The sequence below is a fragment of the Diadema antillarum genome, unplaced genomic scaffold (assembly GCF_040938485.1).
Source record: "Diadema antillarum isolate AM-2024a unplaced genomic scaffold, OU_Dant_1.0 seq00000437_RagTag, whole genome shotgun sequence".
Classification (NCBI taxonomy): domain Eukaryota; kingdom Metazoa; phylum Echinodermata; class Echinoidea; order Diadematoida; family Diadematidae; genus Diadema; species Diadema antillarum.
Window position 1 is genome coordinate 141,196 of NW_027271414.1, and position 17,872 is coordinate 159,067.

Here is a 17,872-nt window from a genome sequence, read left to right on the forward strand (position 1 = left end):
TATATGGTGGTAATACATTCAGAATTAATTCACAACTTCTGTAAAGATAGAGTTTGATTTATACAGTTGAGCAACTCAGTTTGTTGAGTAGGACTTCCAGGTGAAGATTTAAAAGTAGATATGAGGTTGGATTCGATATCAGTAATGATGAAGATTAGTGATAATTTTGCTGTGTGGACAGTTTCAGCCTAAATAATGCATTTGGACGTCAGGATGAATAAAAGACTGTCTTTTGTGTTTTTGTGCTTTGATATAGATCCCGTGTTACGTGCTTTACGTATTACATTCTCATAAATATGTGGTTTGATGTATGATAGCGTACAGGCTGAAATATTTTTATATTTTTAGGTGATATAAAGTATACGTTATTAAGGCATCTCAAGCAGCTCTGGCTTTAGGGAAAGTATAATTTACTTTGCTTAAATGTACGAAGGCAAGCGTAGTGCCACACATGTAGGTATATAATGTGTGATGTAAGTTATTTTGCATTTTTCATACAATCTTTTGCAACTTACTGTATTATTTCACAGCTTGGGACAGGATCGCAATCGGAATGCGTCCAGAAGGGTTAAGCTTCTAGGCTTGGAAGATCACAAGTCTGTAAGTTTGGTATAGGGTCTTTACATGTATATTACAGCCTTTAAACAATATTTTTCTTGTTGATAGTGCAACAGAAAATGGATATTGCAACAGTGTATAAGGTGTACAATTAACATTGCTATAGGGTAACAGTGGATGGATAATGACATTCCAAAGCTGCCATTTCATGATGTGTAATGAATGCATGCATGGATACAAAATGTGTATGTATAAATGATGCAGTACAAGACGGTGTACTATTGTTTGTTCAGAAGAAGCAAACCTTTTTGTGTGTTAATGGAGAATTATATCCATATACATTCAATCTATTGTGATCCAAGAAATGTATGTTTGATATATTCATACAGTGTATCATTCATTGTTTCACTCACAGTTTTACCGTTTCACATTCATGCGCACACGCACTTGGGCTTGCGCATAGACAGCAAGGAGGAGAATTGATTAAAGACAAGAGCGCAACGTTCGACTCGACTGTCTTCGATTTTATTCTTGTTGTGCATGTGTATACGGTTAGCTGACTGGATAGGATCTAGTGGTACCTAGAAATCCGAGGCCAGCATAATAGGTTTGGAATTTTTGATGCGTAAAAGAATAGGAATGGCTTCCAAATCAGAAATAGGAGAGTCATTCAAAAGATCGAATTCTAAACTGTTATGTACATAGAATGATACACCGCCACCAGACCTGTTGCAATCTTTACGAACTATATTATAATGAGGAATCTCAATTTCACTATCATGAATTGAATTATCAAGTCTTTTCTCATTAAGAGCGAGAACATGTATGTCGTTATAACATAAGATTGTTCGTATCTCATCGATGTGTTTCGGCAGGCTAACAATATTCAATTGAACAAATTTCAAACCTTTAACCGAGAGCTTGTTATACACCATAGTTTCGACAGAATTGGGTAGGGATTGAGCATCAGTTTGTCCTTTTAAATTAACATTAATTACATCATTTTGTTCACTATAATTTTCGATATCTGATTCATAGAATGTTAAAAGTTTCATGATACACTTTGGGCATTCCCATCCAGCGAACTGATGAGAAGCATCATTGTATAAATGCAGTGGTACACTAGCACACGAGACATGTACCCATTGGTTACAAGATATGCACAAGAGACCCTTTTGACCTGTTTTGACAGCACATTGGCATAAAACACAGGGAAAGTTGATAACCATGAGACAATACGAGGGGAAAGTCATACACACACACACACACACACACACACACAAATAAGTTTAAAGTGTAAAAGGGAGGAAAACAAACTGACACAGAATAATTGATATGTTCACAAAGTTATTACTTTCGAAAAAAAAGTGATAAGTTGATAATATCAATATACAAAACAGTTACAACGTAGTCAGAAAGTCACATCGCTTTAGTGAAGCGTGAATATTGTTTTGTGACTCAACAAATGATTGCTTAAAACATGATGTCCGACTATCTCGAACGTATATTATACATAGGCATACACACATTTGGCTGAAACAGAAATGGGCGAGTAGGCCGAATTGCTAGCCTGCAAGGCATGCACATGCACAGCGAAACCGTGCATTATCTAATGACAACACGTTGTTACAAAGGTTGCTGACCTTTTGCTATACAAAAGCGGAGGAGAAATAGACTTACACGTCTAATTCTACCGTATTGTCTATAAACTAACACACAAATTATACTTGAACGAAAATCGGGCAAATAGGTTGTATTCAGTAGCCTGCAAGATATGTAATACATTCAAAGAAACCATGTATTATCCTCTATATCACATGTTGATACACATGGGGTATTTACCATGGCAACGCATTGTCCGATACAAATACAAAGGACATTTTGCAAAACTACACTTAAAGAGCATCATTTAAGCAGAGCAAAAAATAAGCTTGCACGTCTAATTCAACCGCCGCATTGTAAACTAACACACACATTTTGCTTGAATAAAATCGGGCAATAGATTGTATTGAGTAGTTTGCAAGACATGTACAGTCTAGCTTTGTTAGTACGAGAAAACAAACCATTTGATTTGATTTGATTTGAATTTATTGGTTCCTGCATTGCTCCATCATTGCTCATGCAGATACATACACATATATCATATACATTGATGGTACCATACATATAAATGGATATACATACACATTGATTGCTAACAAGGTAAGTTTCTTCATTACCTTTAGAATGTACAGCAATACAGTTTCTTCATTGCCTTTACAATGTACAACAGAACATAATCAGTGATGCAATGAGAAACGCAGAAGGGCTACAGCTTAAGCATTGCTTGATTTGCATGCAGCCCTCGTACATAATACATAACATATAGGAAAATAAGGGGAGGGATGACTTGCATAGAGATAGGATAGGAGAAAGGAGAGAGGAGAGGTCTGTCTGCTTTCGCTAATACACAAAGTTAGATCACCTGGATCACTGAATAGTTAAGCATGGTAAAGTATTTTCTCACCGAGGTACAGGTGAACAGTTACAGGTCATGATCGGTTACATAACATTACGCAATAAATTCTGAACAGCGATAATTCTACGAGGGAATTTCATATACAATACAATTGCAATGACATTACAAGATCACTGATATCCAGAGAGCAGCATTGTCTTTACAGCTTTCTTGAAAGAATACATAGACTTTAAAATTCGAATTTCTGAAGGAAGAGAGTTCCAAATATCAAGTCCAGTGTGTCTGATAGATTTCAGAGCCATCACCGTTTTAGGGTTTTGTACATGAAATTTATCAGATTGCCTTGTGGGATAAGAATGTATATTCTTGTTTAACTGAAATAATGAGAAGAAAGAAGATGGCAACTGACCGTTATACAAACGAAACATGAAAAGTGAATTTTGCAAAAAAAAAATGATATCATTTACCTTTAGTGTTTTTAATTCTACGAACAAAGGATCTGAATGGTCTCGATGACCTGAATTGGTACATATACGTATAGCTTTCTTTTGTAGAAGCAATATACTGTCAATGTGACTTTTCGCAGTTGCCCAAACAATGTTACAATATGAGATATTCGACAATATCAACGAATTATAAAGCATAAATAAAATATTCTTTGGGACATAATGCTTAAGCTTACAGAGTATACCAACGTTACGAGACACTTTATCTGAGATGTATTGCACATGAGCATTCCATTTCATATTTTCACTGATATATATTTCAAGAAATTTGACACTTTCTTTTTGCTCCAATAATATACCATCCACCATTATATTCAAATGGCGAATTTCATTTGTATGCTTCTTATTATGAAAATAAATAAAATTTGTCTTTTTTAAGTTGAGTGACAATCTATTGCTCTTAAAGGGTGTGTACAGTTCTGGTCGAGGTGAAGATTTAGCTTTTAACGTTTTGCGAGATATTCAGAAACTACTCTATGAGATGTCAAAGAGCATGCAGTTCTAAGAGGTATCAAAAGTTTATTCGATGAAAATCGGTTTTGAAATAGCTGAGATATTCAAAAACAAGGTGAAACAAAGATATCCTAATAAAGTTGTGGCATGTCGCCTTTTATTATTAGCACTTTTTTGGATATTTCGGCCATTTGAAAACCAATTTTCATCAAATAAACGTTGAATCCTTCTTAAAATTACATGCTCTTTCATATTTCATAAGAGGTTTTTCATTATCTCACTTAGGAATGTTCAAAACATGAATCCCTGCCTCAACCAGTACTGTACAGTCCCTTTAAACTATGTAGATAATTTCGGCAATTCAGTATTAAGAGTTCTTAAAAGCGACTGAAAATCAGAATTGGAACAAAATACATTGGTGTTATCGGCGAACAGAATATATTGCAGTAATTTCGAGGAATTTGTAATATCATTTATATACACTAGAAATAGTAGTGGTCCCAGTATGGATCCTTGTGGGACGCCACAATGTATGGGCAAAACTTCAGAGTTTACCGATTCATAGGATACGTATTGCTGTCTATTTGATAAATAATCTTCAAACCATTCCAGTGGAATTCCACGAACTCCATAACAATGTAATTTGCGTAAAAGGATAGTGTGGTCAAGAGTGTCGAATGCCTTGCTTAGGTCCATGAACACACCAATGACATGTTTTTATTCTGCTAAGGCAGTCGACACTCTGTCATACAACTGGGCTAGTGCCATATCAGTAGAGTGAAATTTCCTGAAACCATATTGGTCTTGGTTCAGTATATCATTTTGTAACAAAAAATCATACAGTCTGTTATAAACAAGTCTTTCTATGACTTTAGAAAGACTAGGAAGAATAGAGATAGGTCGGTAGTTCAAAACAAAAGAAGAGTAATCTTTTTAGTATATTGGAATAACTTTTTGCAATTTTACATGCGTTCGGAAATACACCAGTTGACAACGACAAATTACAAATATGTACTAAAGGTGTCAATATCCTCCCAACAATCTGTTTTAAAAAAGACGTGCTCATTTCATCATGACCACATGTATGACTAGATTTTATAGAATGCACAATATCAAGGATCTCATTAAAATCTGTTGGTTTGAAAAATAATGCATTATCGTTTGACGTGCCCAAGTACTGCGAGAAATCTGTCTGTGTATGATAAATCCTAGAAGCTTAACTAGGACCTACATTAACAAAGTACTCATTAAAACAACATGCTACATCTTTAGGATCACAAAACGTTTGTCCATTATTCGTAATTTGAGATGTTGACACCTTCTTTTGCTTACCAATGAAGTCATTAATAACCTTCGAAGTGGCTGACATATTTCCAGTAGCATTTTCAAAAGCTTGTATTATCAATATCACAAGTTGATACACATGGGGTATTGACCTCTTGCCATTAAGCAGAGTAAAAACAGGGTTACACGTCTAATTCAACCGTATAATTATAGTAAACTAACACGCAAATTTTGCTTGATCAAAATCGGGCAATAGATTGTACTGAGTAATCTGCAAGACATACACGGTCATAGCTTTGTCAGTACAAAACAACAAAACAATGTATTATCTATATCACAAGTTGATACGCACGGGGTATTGACCTCTTGCTATTAAGCAGAGCAGGAATAGGCTTGCACATCTAATGCGACCGTATAATGATAGTACAATTACACGCATCTTTTGCTCGGACAAAAGACGGGCAATAGATTGTATTGAGTAGCTTGCAAGACAGGTATATACAATGTACATGCAATAGCTTTTGTCAGTACGACACCAAATATTATTTGGTTAGGTCAGATTTACACAAAGTTGTGTAAATTGATGATAAAAAGGTTAAATCACCTAGAAGGTATAAATCTCAATGTTTAATCTTGCTATTGAGCAGAGCAGAAATAGGCTTACACGTCTAATTCAACCGTAGGGCCTATTATAGTAAACTAAACATTGTCAATATTCTGTGTAAATGTTCTATCAGACCTACATGCACTAAATAAAACGAATAAGAAAATACAAGTCAATGATATGAAGTGAATTAATAATGCTTACTTTTTTCATGAAATCATACCTCATGGTATTTTTCAACATTTAGTCTACACGTCATCCGTATATCTCACATTTTTATTTTTTATTTTTAGATTAGTTATTCGGTAACAAGCTGTTGACTTTGATTCTTCGTATCCATTCGCTTCCCTCATCATACAAATGTCCATCATCTTGCCCCCTAATCTCTTTCTTTCTGTCTTCCATCTCTTTTCCTTCTTTGTATCCCTTTCTCTACGTTTCTGTATTTATTCTGCAGCAGTTTCTTATATTCATCATCTCCCTCTATCTTATATATATATTTACAAATTTGCAATATGTTCTTACGCATGCTAGTTCGTGTGTTTGTTTCTTTCACTGCAATGTTTGCTCTCTCATTTACCCAATATGTCAGAAATGATAACTGAATCGCGCAACCATGTCATCCCTTATGATGTCCACTCTATTCTCTGTTACTTTTTTTTTCACTTTCCCAGACCCTAGACCTGCTTCCCTCCTTCTCATTATCTTTTTTTCTCTCCCTTGACTCTCTATTCCTTTAAAGGCATTATTCACCATTTTGCACATGAAACAAAAATCGAGCTTTTAATTAGTGCTTAAAAATAGTTCTAAAATGTAAGCTTGGGATAAAAGCAACCAATGTACAGATTTTAATCAAAATAATCTATGTTAAGTATTGTTGAATATAAAAAAATTGAACAAATGTTACAATACATTGTTCTAGAATAAACGTCAACCGTTGTGGTTTAGTGAGAAAAATAGTGATATCTCCTTATATTTTAGGTTTTCTTGCAAAAATTTTATATGGCAGGATGTTTTGTGAAACAACTAACCTACACATATGCATCGAATCTGATAACACGAATATTTTTAAAACCACTGCTCCCAATAGTGAACTGTAAATTTAAGCTTTCCTACCATCTCCCAAACGTGTTATAGGCCATCATGTTTTCACAAAGTTGTTGTTACGAACCTTTGTGATTCTGTCACATGAAATCCTTACAGTTATAACATTTTTTTTTCAACGCGTTTACAATTTCAATCTGTACATTTCTCATAATAATATTGTAAGCCAAATTTCGAAAACTATTAACCATTGGGCGATTTTTAAGAATAAAATGTACATAATAGATATGTATTTTTGATATATGCTAATGGCCAAGTATTTGTATCAACAACAGGAACAGCCTCCTTTTATCTCTTTGTCTATCTCTATCACCCTCCTTTCTGTTCCTCCCTCCCTCTCTCTCTCTCTCTCTCTCTGTGTCTATCAGTCTCTCTTTATTTCCCCCTCCCTCCCTTCCGCTCAAGTCAATATCCTGTACGAACATGATTGTGTATGTATTATGTCGTATTTTTTTTCAAGTTTATAATCCGTTTATGAAATTTGCATTATCAGATTCATCAAATTGTATCATCATCCAGTGTTACCAACATTATTATCAAATTGTATCATCATCTAAAGTAACAACTGTCTGAACAACATATGCAATTCAGTCACCGATTGCCATAAAAAAAAGATTATAAGACTATAAATGAATTAAATTGAATTGAATCGAAACAGAAGAAAAAAAAAAGGGTTTATAGCCAGCATACGTGAAGCGCATTTGTGTTCCATAATTAGGAACAAAATTAGCATAAGTTAACTTCTTTAATAAATCCCACAAATTTGAATGGCAGTCGTTAATATAAAGCAAATGTAACTGAAATCAAATGAAGACTCAGTTGAAAATCATTAACGGGTTGATATCGCATAGAAAAGGTACATAAAAACATGAAAGTGAAATGTATTGCAGAACAAAGGGGAATGATGAAGGCATGTGTATTAACTTTGGAAAGTGCACATCAATCGGTGACTGAATTGCATACATTGTTAAATTAGTTGTTACATTAAATGATGAAACAATTTAAAAGTGTTCCATGCTTGAAAGCCGGTTTTATCACTTTTCTACTTTATTCCCACAAATGAAACTGATATTGAATAATCTTCAAGTAAATCAGATTAGTGCCCAGTCAACCCCACTCCAGCAATTTCCATTTTTATTTTATTATTTTTTTGCCCAATTTCTATTCGCGCATCTCCATGTCATTATTGTATCACCTACATTTTATAAGAAGGAAAAGTAATTACCATCACAAAGACATGTATCTTCCCCAGAGAGTAGCTGGTGATTATGCAATGAGACACGAGTCAATTGTCTTCCTATTTGCGCGGAAGATCCAATTTGGCACATGCTTCAAATATTTTCGAGTGGTAGCATCGAACATCTAGCAAAGTATATAAGGCGGTTGTGACTCCGTTCTCTTGAACCTCTTTTATTTAACAATCAATTGGTTGCATGTGAGTGGAAAGTGAAATATAGACTCTCTTATGTTTGAGAAAGGATTTAACAATTGAAAAATGAAATGTACACCCTATTATAGTCAAGAAAGGTTTTACAATGACTGAAAAGTGAAATATACACTCTCTTATTATTGATAAAGTTTGCAGCATACTTTAGAAATATGCACACCCTTTATCTCAGAACTGTTGCATGTGATTGAGAGTGAAATGCATACTATCATTATAGTTGAGAAAGGCTGCAGCCATTGAAAAAAGAAATGTACACCCGATGTTTGAGAATAGTTGCATATGACTGAAAAGTGTACACTCTCTGATAGTAATGTTGAGAAAGGTTGCAAAATTACATGCTATTGTATGAGGTAAAGGACTGTAGAATAACTGAAAAGTGAAAATCTCAGAAGAGAAATGTTACAGACCTAACAATTGATAGGGGAAAATGAAAATGACATCGAAATGTATATGTATATCCATAAATACATGCATGTGATCGTGGATGCAGTAAATTGAAAATTAAGTCAACACCGCCATTATAGTATCGAGCACTCTATCGTAAAAAGAAACATAAAAAGAGTTAGGATAAGTGTGAGCAAATCGAATAATGGACGACAACATTTCAACATACCCGAACTGATTCTTGTCACTTTTGAAAAGTGACTACTAGCGCTTATATGTAAACTCACTATTGCGTGCCTTATCATTCTAATTTTTGCACAGGAGTTTGTCAGTAAGTTGGAAATACCTCTGTCATAATGATTTTGCTAAAAGACTTATTTTAATGATCTGGGGAGTTTAATGTATTCTTTTTATATCTAAATGCAACTTTGGACAGTCTTGAAGAATAATATAGAATGTGCACAAATCATTCAGAGAAGGAACCTTTAGCATGTACTGGATAATGATGTTACTTGAAATTGACATTTATATCATTTATGTCAGTGACATGCTTGGTGAGAATCGCATGTAACACATAACGAAAATCGATATATATACAAATAAATAGATAAATGTATATATATGTATCTATCTATATGTGACCGTGCACCTCAAAACGAACATAAAGTCGCACACACTGATTTTGCGTGAGGACTGAAAATAACTGAAATGGGTCAACCTAGCCGAACTTGACTTTTTCATATTTTCTAAAAGAGCGGGTCTTCTTTTACATTATGCTAAAATTTGGTATCATAAAACGGGAGGGAAAGTGTGTTTTTTAGCAGTTTATCTCGAACATTTTTGGTAGAGTAGTGTGATTAGATGTGTCTTTAGAATCCCTTTTTCATTTCTGAAAAACCTTGTCCACACTCTTCACTTTCAACTCTAATAACTTTTGAAAGGATAGTGCTACTGCTTTGAAAGTTGACATTAATTATGGACAGAATGTGTTAATGAGGCATGCTTAATTTCAGTTTAATCTGATAATTCCTTCATCGTTGTTACTCTGGTGGTTTACTTCCTGTTTTTTGTCCCATTCATCGCACAGCCAGCACGGTTTGGTAAAGATTAAGCGCTTGAATAGACACTGTACTTCATAACCTCTTTTCTCAGTTCACACTTTTCCTGAGTTTGTGCTTTCTTTCCAATATTTAGATAGGTTAGGAGAGTCCATTTGATTTGAGTTATACATCATTTTAAAGCTTAAAGTCTGCTCTTTCAGAATATGGTCTGAACTAAAAATTCATGTCTGGTGACTCTTTGTTTGTTTTGAGGTGCAGGGTCTCACATATTATATATATATATATATATATATATATATATATACATATTATATATATGAAGAGCTCATTTGCAAAAGGGGCTAGATCCACTTTTAGTACTTTAGAGAAAAATTGGTTTGTTTGAGAGAATTTGTACAGAAGTGTATGGAAAATCAAATTCTAATTTTGCGATAATTTCTATTCAAATGGTTGTCTGGTGGTGAAATTTTCACTGTAACTAACTCGAATGGAATTGAGTATATGAATATAAGAACGACCCAAGTCCAATTTTTGGCCAAATTTAGTTTGACATGGGAAATTGTAGCTTATGCATGGACTCATCTTGTGTATTAATGATAAATCCTAATTACCCCCGGAAGTGCCTGAAATAAATGAGTTAAATCTTATATGAATGTAAACATGAAGGACTTAGGTCGTTCTTACATTCATATTATAGCGCCCTCTCTCGTCCTTCTCTCATCTCTATAGCAGAATATCATGTATATGAATCAAAGAACGACCCAAGTCCATATGAATCAAAGAACGACCCAAGTCCATCACACAAAATGGCCTCTCCACAATTAATGTAAATGTTAATTGTCATAATAATATATGTTCTAAATTGTATATACAATGTTGCCTTCCCATCACAGTTAAATAGAATATTATTGGACAAATAAAAAAATATGACGTTTTTTAAGTTTACTTGAAATGGTCATCCATGGACTTGGGTCGTTCTTATATTCATATACTCAATTCTGTGCAGTGATGCTAATAACTCAATTTTCATCAAAAATGGATCTAGCCCCTTTTGCAAATGAGCTCTTCATATATATAATATATGTATATATAATACAATCATATACATATTTACATATAACCTGCTTTCCTTTCTTTTCAAAAAAAAAATGAGAAAAAGTGGTGACAATGCAAATGTCATGACCTAAAATTTAGTAAGGTTAATTACTGAGGTAGGTGATACTGACAATACTAATGCTAAACTGGTTGATCGTGTTCTTGAACAATTGAAAACTACAATGGTGACTCTCCCGTAGATCATAATTACAATGAGTGAAAAGCGAAAACTAATCAACACTCCTCGATTGCTGATCATATCAAACAATGCCTGAAAAGTGAAGTTGTACTCTCTGATATTTGATCGTATTAGACAATGACTGCAAAGTGAAATGTACACCTCCGTGTGTGGATTTCTACTGAATAAGAATGTAGACATTGAGCTATTTGTTTAGCTTTGCAACAAACAGACATTAAACATGCATGTCTTGGGCCGTGAAAAAGGGAGGACGGGGGTTGGAGGCTGTATGAAAATGAAAAATCGAAACATAAGCTACATATTAAATGAAAGAAAAGAGAAATTGATAAAACACAATCGCAACGTCCATTTCATGATTTTCCGAAGTTCTGTTGTGAAATTCCTCCCTCTATTAAGTTGGTGTTTGTGTGTGTGTGTGTGTGTGTGTGTGTGTGTGTGTGTGTGGTTAAGATCTTTCTGAGACACTGAAAAAATATTATTGTTTCCAATTACCACTTGATTATGTATAATTGACTACAACTATTTACAAACCCTGACGAATATTTTTTCTCGCTAAAACAGAAAAGGACAAGTGTTCACCTCTTAGTGCCATTCTCCAAACTCCCTTATCAACTCCCTTTACAAAATTATATAACTTATAACAAATATCAATGTAACTTGTCAGTGTTTTCTTTTTAACCATCTCGATGTTGGCTTAATTTGTACAAGTGCAACCACAGGTTGGTATTCATAATTATCATTGTTCTCCGACTTTTATAAAACATCTTGTCATAGCCCTGCTTTGCACATTTATTTCTTTTCTTTATTTGAAAGTCTTCATCATCAACCGCTACAAAGCAGCATTATACAAATTAGTGTCCCTTAATGTCATCGCTGTCAAGCAGGCCTTATATTTTTTAGCTGGCGGTATTATCTAGCATCATACGACGTATCCCAGTATTAGCTATCTTATTTTATGGATGCCCGCCAAGAGATGGCGCTATTCTAAGTTTGCGCTGGCTGGACAAGGCGTGATAGCTTTTATAGGTAGCATGGTTAGACCGATGCTTTAGGATTCTGCGCCGGTACGACGCTTTAATCTTACTGCAATAACTGAGAGTCGAAAAGCTTTGAACGTAAAAGTATTAGTAAAAGGTACAGTCGATAGTTTGGCACGTGTTATGTCCATTTACTGATGAAATAAAACCCAACTTTAGTGCTTCAAAATAGTTGTAAAATGTGAGTAAGGAATAGAAACAACTAATGTAAAAATGTGAAGTTTTTTTTTCTAAATATACAAAATGTGAGCAATAGTTGTTTTAACTTTTTTTTTCTAGAATATACCGTCTGCACTTATGGTTTATTGAGGAAAATAGTGACATCTCCTTATGTTTTAGGTTTTATCGCGAAATTTTTTATATGTTAAGATGCTTTGCGATACAACTGACCTACACATATGCATCAAATGTGATAACTTGAACATTACATCACTGCTCCCAATGGTAAACATTACCTTTAATCATTTCATGGTTTTGTTTCCACAGAGATCATAGCCAAACTGTAATTTTATTTTCACATCTCTTCGCTTCATAACCAGGAAGTCGGGCAGTGCGATCTTTTGAAGAGACCTTTATCTCCCAAATTTCTCCCCGACCGGTGTATCGCCATAATTAACATAATTATAAATATCCTTGAAATGTCAGTTATTATTTTTTTTTGTAATTGGAGAGGGGAAAGTGGCACGATTTGGCACGTAAACATGCACTTGAAAGACATCACCAACAGAGAGGAAATCCTGTTCATGTCTTAATGAGAGTATTAACAGGATGTTTTATGATCATGTTGATATCAGCGTTAGCCTACAGAATGTACGTGCTGTGCTGGGTCCATCTATGATCACTGCGGCATATCAAAGTTTATCATACGTTCTCCTCTAAGTAGCATGCAGGCCAATCCATTAGATCATTGGACAATTTTCTGATTTAACCTTGTGTTTATCATTGTCGGTGATAGTGTATTGATATTTTCTTCCAAAATCTATAGGGATAGGCACATCGATTCGACGTTAACACCGCCTGGCAATGCTTCAACGCATAACGGCCTAAAGCGAAGGAGATGGTGTGTATACAGTCCGACTACTTAGTGCTTAGAGTGTATGTTGCAAGCCTGATGGAGTGGCTTCTATCCTTGTTTCTTTACACAGGAATTATATATATATATATATATATATATATATATATATATATATATATATGTGTGTGTGTGTGTGTGTGTGTGTGTGTGTGTGTGTGTTTGTGTGTGTGTGTGTGTGTGTGTGTGTGTGTGACCGTGCACCTCAAAACGAGCATAAAGTCGCACACACTGATTTTGCGTAAGGACTGAAAATAAGTGAAATGGGTCAACCTAGCCGAACTTGACTTTTTCATATTTTCTGAAAGAGCGGGTCTTCTTTTACATCATGCTAAAATTTGGCATCATAAAACAGGCAGGAAAGTGTGTTTTTTTAGCACTTTATCTAAAACATATTTGGTAGAATAGTGTGATTAGGTGTGTCTATAGAATCCCTTTTTCATTTCTGAAAAACCTTGTCCTTCAACTCGAATAACTTTTGAAAGGATAGTGCTACTGCTTTGAAAGTTAGCATTAATTATGAACAGAATGTGTTAATGAGGCATGCTTAATTTCAGGTTAATCTGATAACCCCTTCATTGTTGTTACTCTGGTGGTTTACTTCCTGTTTTTTGTCACATTCATCGCACAGTCAGCACGGTTTGGTAAAGATTAAGTGCTTGAATAGACACTGTACTTCAGAGCCTCTTTTCTCAGTTCACACTTTTCCTGAGTTTGTGCTTTCTTTCCAATATTTAGATAGGTTAAGAGAGTCCATTTGATTTGAGTTATACATCATTTTAAAGCTCAAAGTCTGCTCTTTCAAAATGTGGTCTTAACTAAAATTTCATGTCTGGCGACTTTTTGTTTGTTTTGAGGTGCAGAGTCATATATATATATATATATATATATATATATATATATATATACGTGTATATAATATATTTTCCGAACTAAAATTTAAGTTATTGTGTTGTTTTACGATTACTCAAAAAAAAGTGAATCGGGTCAATCTAGTCAATATTGAGTTTTTCATATTTTCTGAAAGAGCTATCCTTCATCGATATTAGTCCTAAGTTTGAGGTCATGGGAAGGTGTGTTTCAGCATTTTTTTTTACAGCCCTTTTTGTAGAGTAGTGGGATCAGGTACCGGGTTTGTCTTTAAAAGGCCCTTTTTATTTCTTGAAAATCCTTTGCACACTTCTCACTTTCAACTCAAATAAATTTTGCAACGATAACGCTACTGTTTTGAAAGTTGGCACAAATCGTGGATAGAATGTGTTGATAAAGAATGTTCAATTTCAACTTAACCTATAATCCCTTCATTATTGTTGCTCTGGTGGTTAACACCCTATTTTTGGTCCCATTCATTGCACAGCTAGCGTGCCTTGTTAAAAATTTAGTGCTTGAATAGACCCTGGACTCTTTTTCACGGTTCACACTTTTCCAGAGTGTGTGCTTTCTTACCAGTATTTAGACAGGTTGGGAGAGTTCATTTGAATTGAGTTATACATCATCATTTTAAAGCTTAGAGTCTGCTCTGTCGAGATCTGCCCTTAATAAAAAAAAATCCATATCTGGCGACTATTGGATGGTTTGTGATGGAGGGTCACATACATTATACAGTAATGTTTATATTGTGACAAACGATGGGAAGGGATGATATAGGATACCAGCTGTAATAGTTAAAACGTTCGACACTCGATGTTCTTTCGCTTTATTGTCTGTACACAAATATGGGGTGACATGAAGAAGGTAACACGATATTTGAACATTGCTCCGTTCTTATTTTCTCCAACGACTTAGGGTTAGGGGTAGGATTAGGGTAAGGATTATGATAGGGTTTTAGGTTTAGTTTGATGTGAGAATTAGGATTAGGGTTATAGAGTCATGTTTGTCAGTAGAATATGTGTGTAAAGTGTCTTGGACCCACTTGTATTTTAACTATTTCTGTATTACTGAATCCAGATGCAAATTTCTGGAGCTGCAGTACTCCTGTACTCCTTTAGCTCCAGTTCAATATTTGGCTGTCCACCTTCATATGAATAGTCATAATCTGAATCGTTTCCTGTCTTTAGCTGACAGATATAGTGAAATTACGCACATTAAGTAATCATGGTAGAACCTCAAGATATCTCGAAACCTGCTAGAAGCTTATTCTCTTCCATGTTATCATTTGCTTGTAAATTTGCATTTTACTTCTATTCACTTCACTCTTGTACCTTTGTAGTTGATCTCTACTTCACTATGAACACATTAATATGACTTTGTGCCGTATAACTGCAGTAATTATAGAAACATAGCTAATGCTGGGCCGTACGCTGGCGACTATTTCTTTAAATATTTACGTGTAAGTGCAATTTGGATATTGATAAATATTGTGTGATGATAATGACTTAACCACCTTTCTGCTTGTGGAGCTTGCCATTGTGGTTTGAAATCAATGTCAATATGACCTTTTTGAGACTATATGAGTGTAGATTATAAAATTGTGATGACTTGCAGCCATTTTGTTTACGTCAATTGGAATCTTAATTATTTACGGCCCTGGCAATGTAAGTTACAGTCGGTAAACCCGATATCAAGGCGAACAAGGCGCTTGCGCCAAATGCTCTCAACACGTGACCTACTGCTTAATTATAATACATAAGAGACAATTTCCTCCTGATTTATGCATGGATGCAAGAATATTTAGATTTTCGCAAGTGTACGCAATAAACTGGCCAATGGAATCTCAGGGATTTCCACTTTCTGTTCAGGAATAGTCCATTATTCAATTGGGATTTCGCAAATCTCAGGATCAAAATGCATTTATAGTCAATTAAATTATAAAGAATTTGACATCTAACTTTCCCCCACATCTTCAACTTATTATAAATCATTATCGTTATTATTTACAAGAGATCACCAAACAAATGGAAAACGTCACCGTTTAACAAACAACGCGTCCTTCGATCAGTTCGTATGTATAATTCATGGACATTGAGGCTCATATTCGATGCCGATAATTGGATGGTTTTCACGGACCAAAATTTGGTCGGAATATCCATCGGCAGTGTAGGGATCCAGAGAGGGGCCCACCGGGAGCGAGCCCCTCTTTATTTTTCTTAAAACCGAAGAAATAAAAAGAAAAAAATGGGGGCGTACCCCCCCCCCCCTTTAATTTTGTGAATGCGCCTTTCCTTTACGAAATTCCTGGATCCGTCCCCGATTGGGAGGCCCTCGGCCTTGGTTCAATGCCATGATGATTCCATGAAACATTATTTCCATCCTTCAGGATAAATATATTTCATAATGCAAAGTAACGTTTACCCATTCATACTGTCATAAGTCATATCGTCGGTAAACACATGAGTAAAAAAAAATACGCATAATCCACGTACGGATATTTATGTAACCGGAAAATAATGGACACTTTGCTATGGTAACAAAGAATAAATTTTGATAAAGCGATGGATAAGAGTGATCTATTGAATATCAAAACTTGTAAAACGTGGATCACTCAGAAAAAAAACCCCAACAACAACAAACAGAAATCTGCATTTCGGAGTCGTCTTTCACATCTTGCTGCATGTCCATCTAATGGCGCAGATGGCGCCGTTGTATCAAATGACTCTTTGCAACTTTGACTTACCATCCAGCGAGAAGACACGTCACGATGGTTCACCGACAGGTGGCAGCACATCTGAAACAAAAAATGATGAACAACGAAATCGTTAGGACGCGACGCGAGGTTCCCATTCTGTGTTTTTTTGAACGAAAAAACGAAATCCGGGTTTTTTTTTCTTTTTTAGCACTCATATATTTTCGCAAAATGTCCGCAAAACGGGGACATGATAATTTGCTCAAGGCAACTGGGCACATTACATTACTCGATTCTCCTTCTCTAAAAAAAAGAATTTATAGAAATACTCTAAACATTTTTCTCTTTTTCATCTTCTCTGAAAACCGCCTACTTAAAAATGATTATTTCAAATGCCCGAATGCATAATATCAGCGAAGACGGAATGTGACGTAAAAGAAGAAAGATCATGACGTGTTTTCGATTTTCTCTTTACGGAAGAAATAGATAATGATAATGACAATAATTCATGTTAACCAAACAGTGATATTAAGTACCTCGTAGAAACAACTTGGAAAATTGTTTAAACGATTTTCCAGAAAAAGCTGATCTATGTGTGACACACATATGCAGACATTCATATTCTATAAAAGTTTATTTTGTCCCAATCAGATGTAATTTACCTATTTCATTAGACTTTTACCTACTGGATCTGTCATAGGCTTCTTCAGATCGAACGTTGTGAGAGAGTCCTCCCACTAGCCGACGTAGCTGGCGCACGCCGATCTGAGAGAATGGCATCGTATTATTAAAGAAAGTGAGTATTGTCCCAGGTCTCGGTTGAAGGTTTTTCCTTGTTTGCAAATGTTGATGTCTTCCCTTATCCATCGTAAGCTTTTAACAGAGGTTGGTATTTTCAAATCCTTCCTAGCAAGAAATATTTCTTTTAAAGTCAGGATTTTTTTTTTTTTTTTTTTTGGGGGGGGGGGTATTTTGAAAATCTTCTTCAGTTTCTTTTCAAGTGTGTTCCTAACCTCTTTTTTTTTTTTGGCCTAAACTTAGAAAGAAA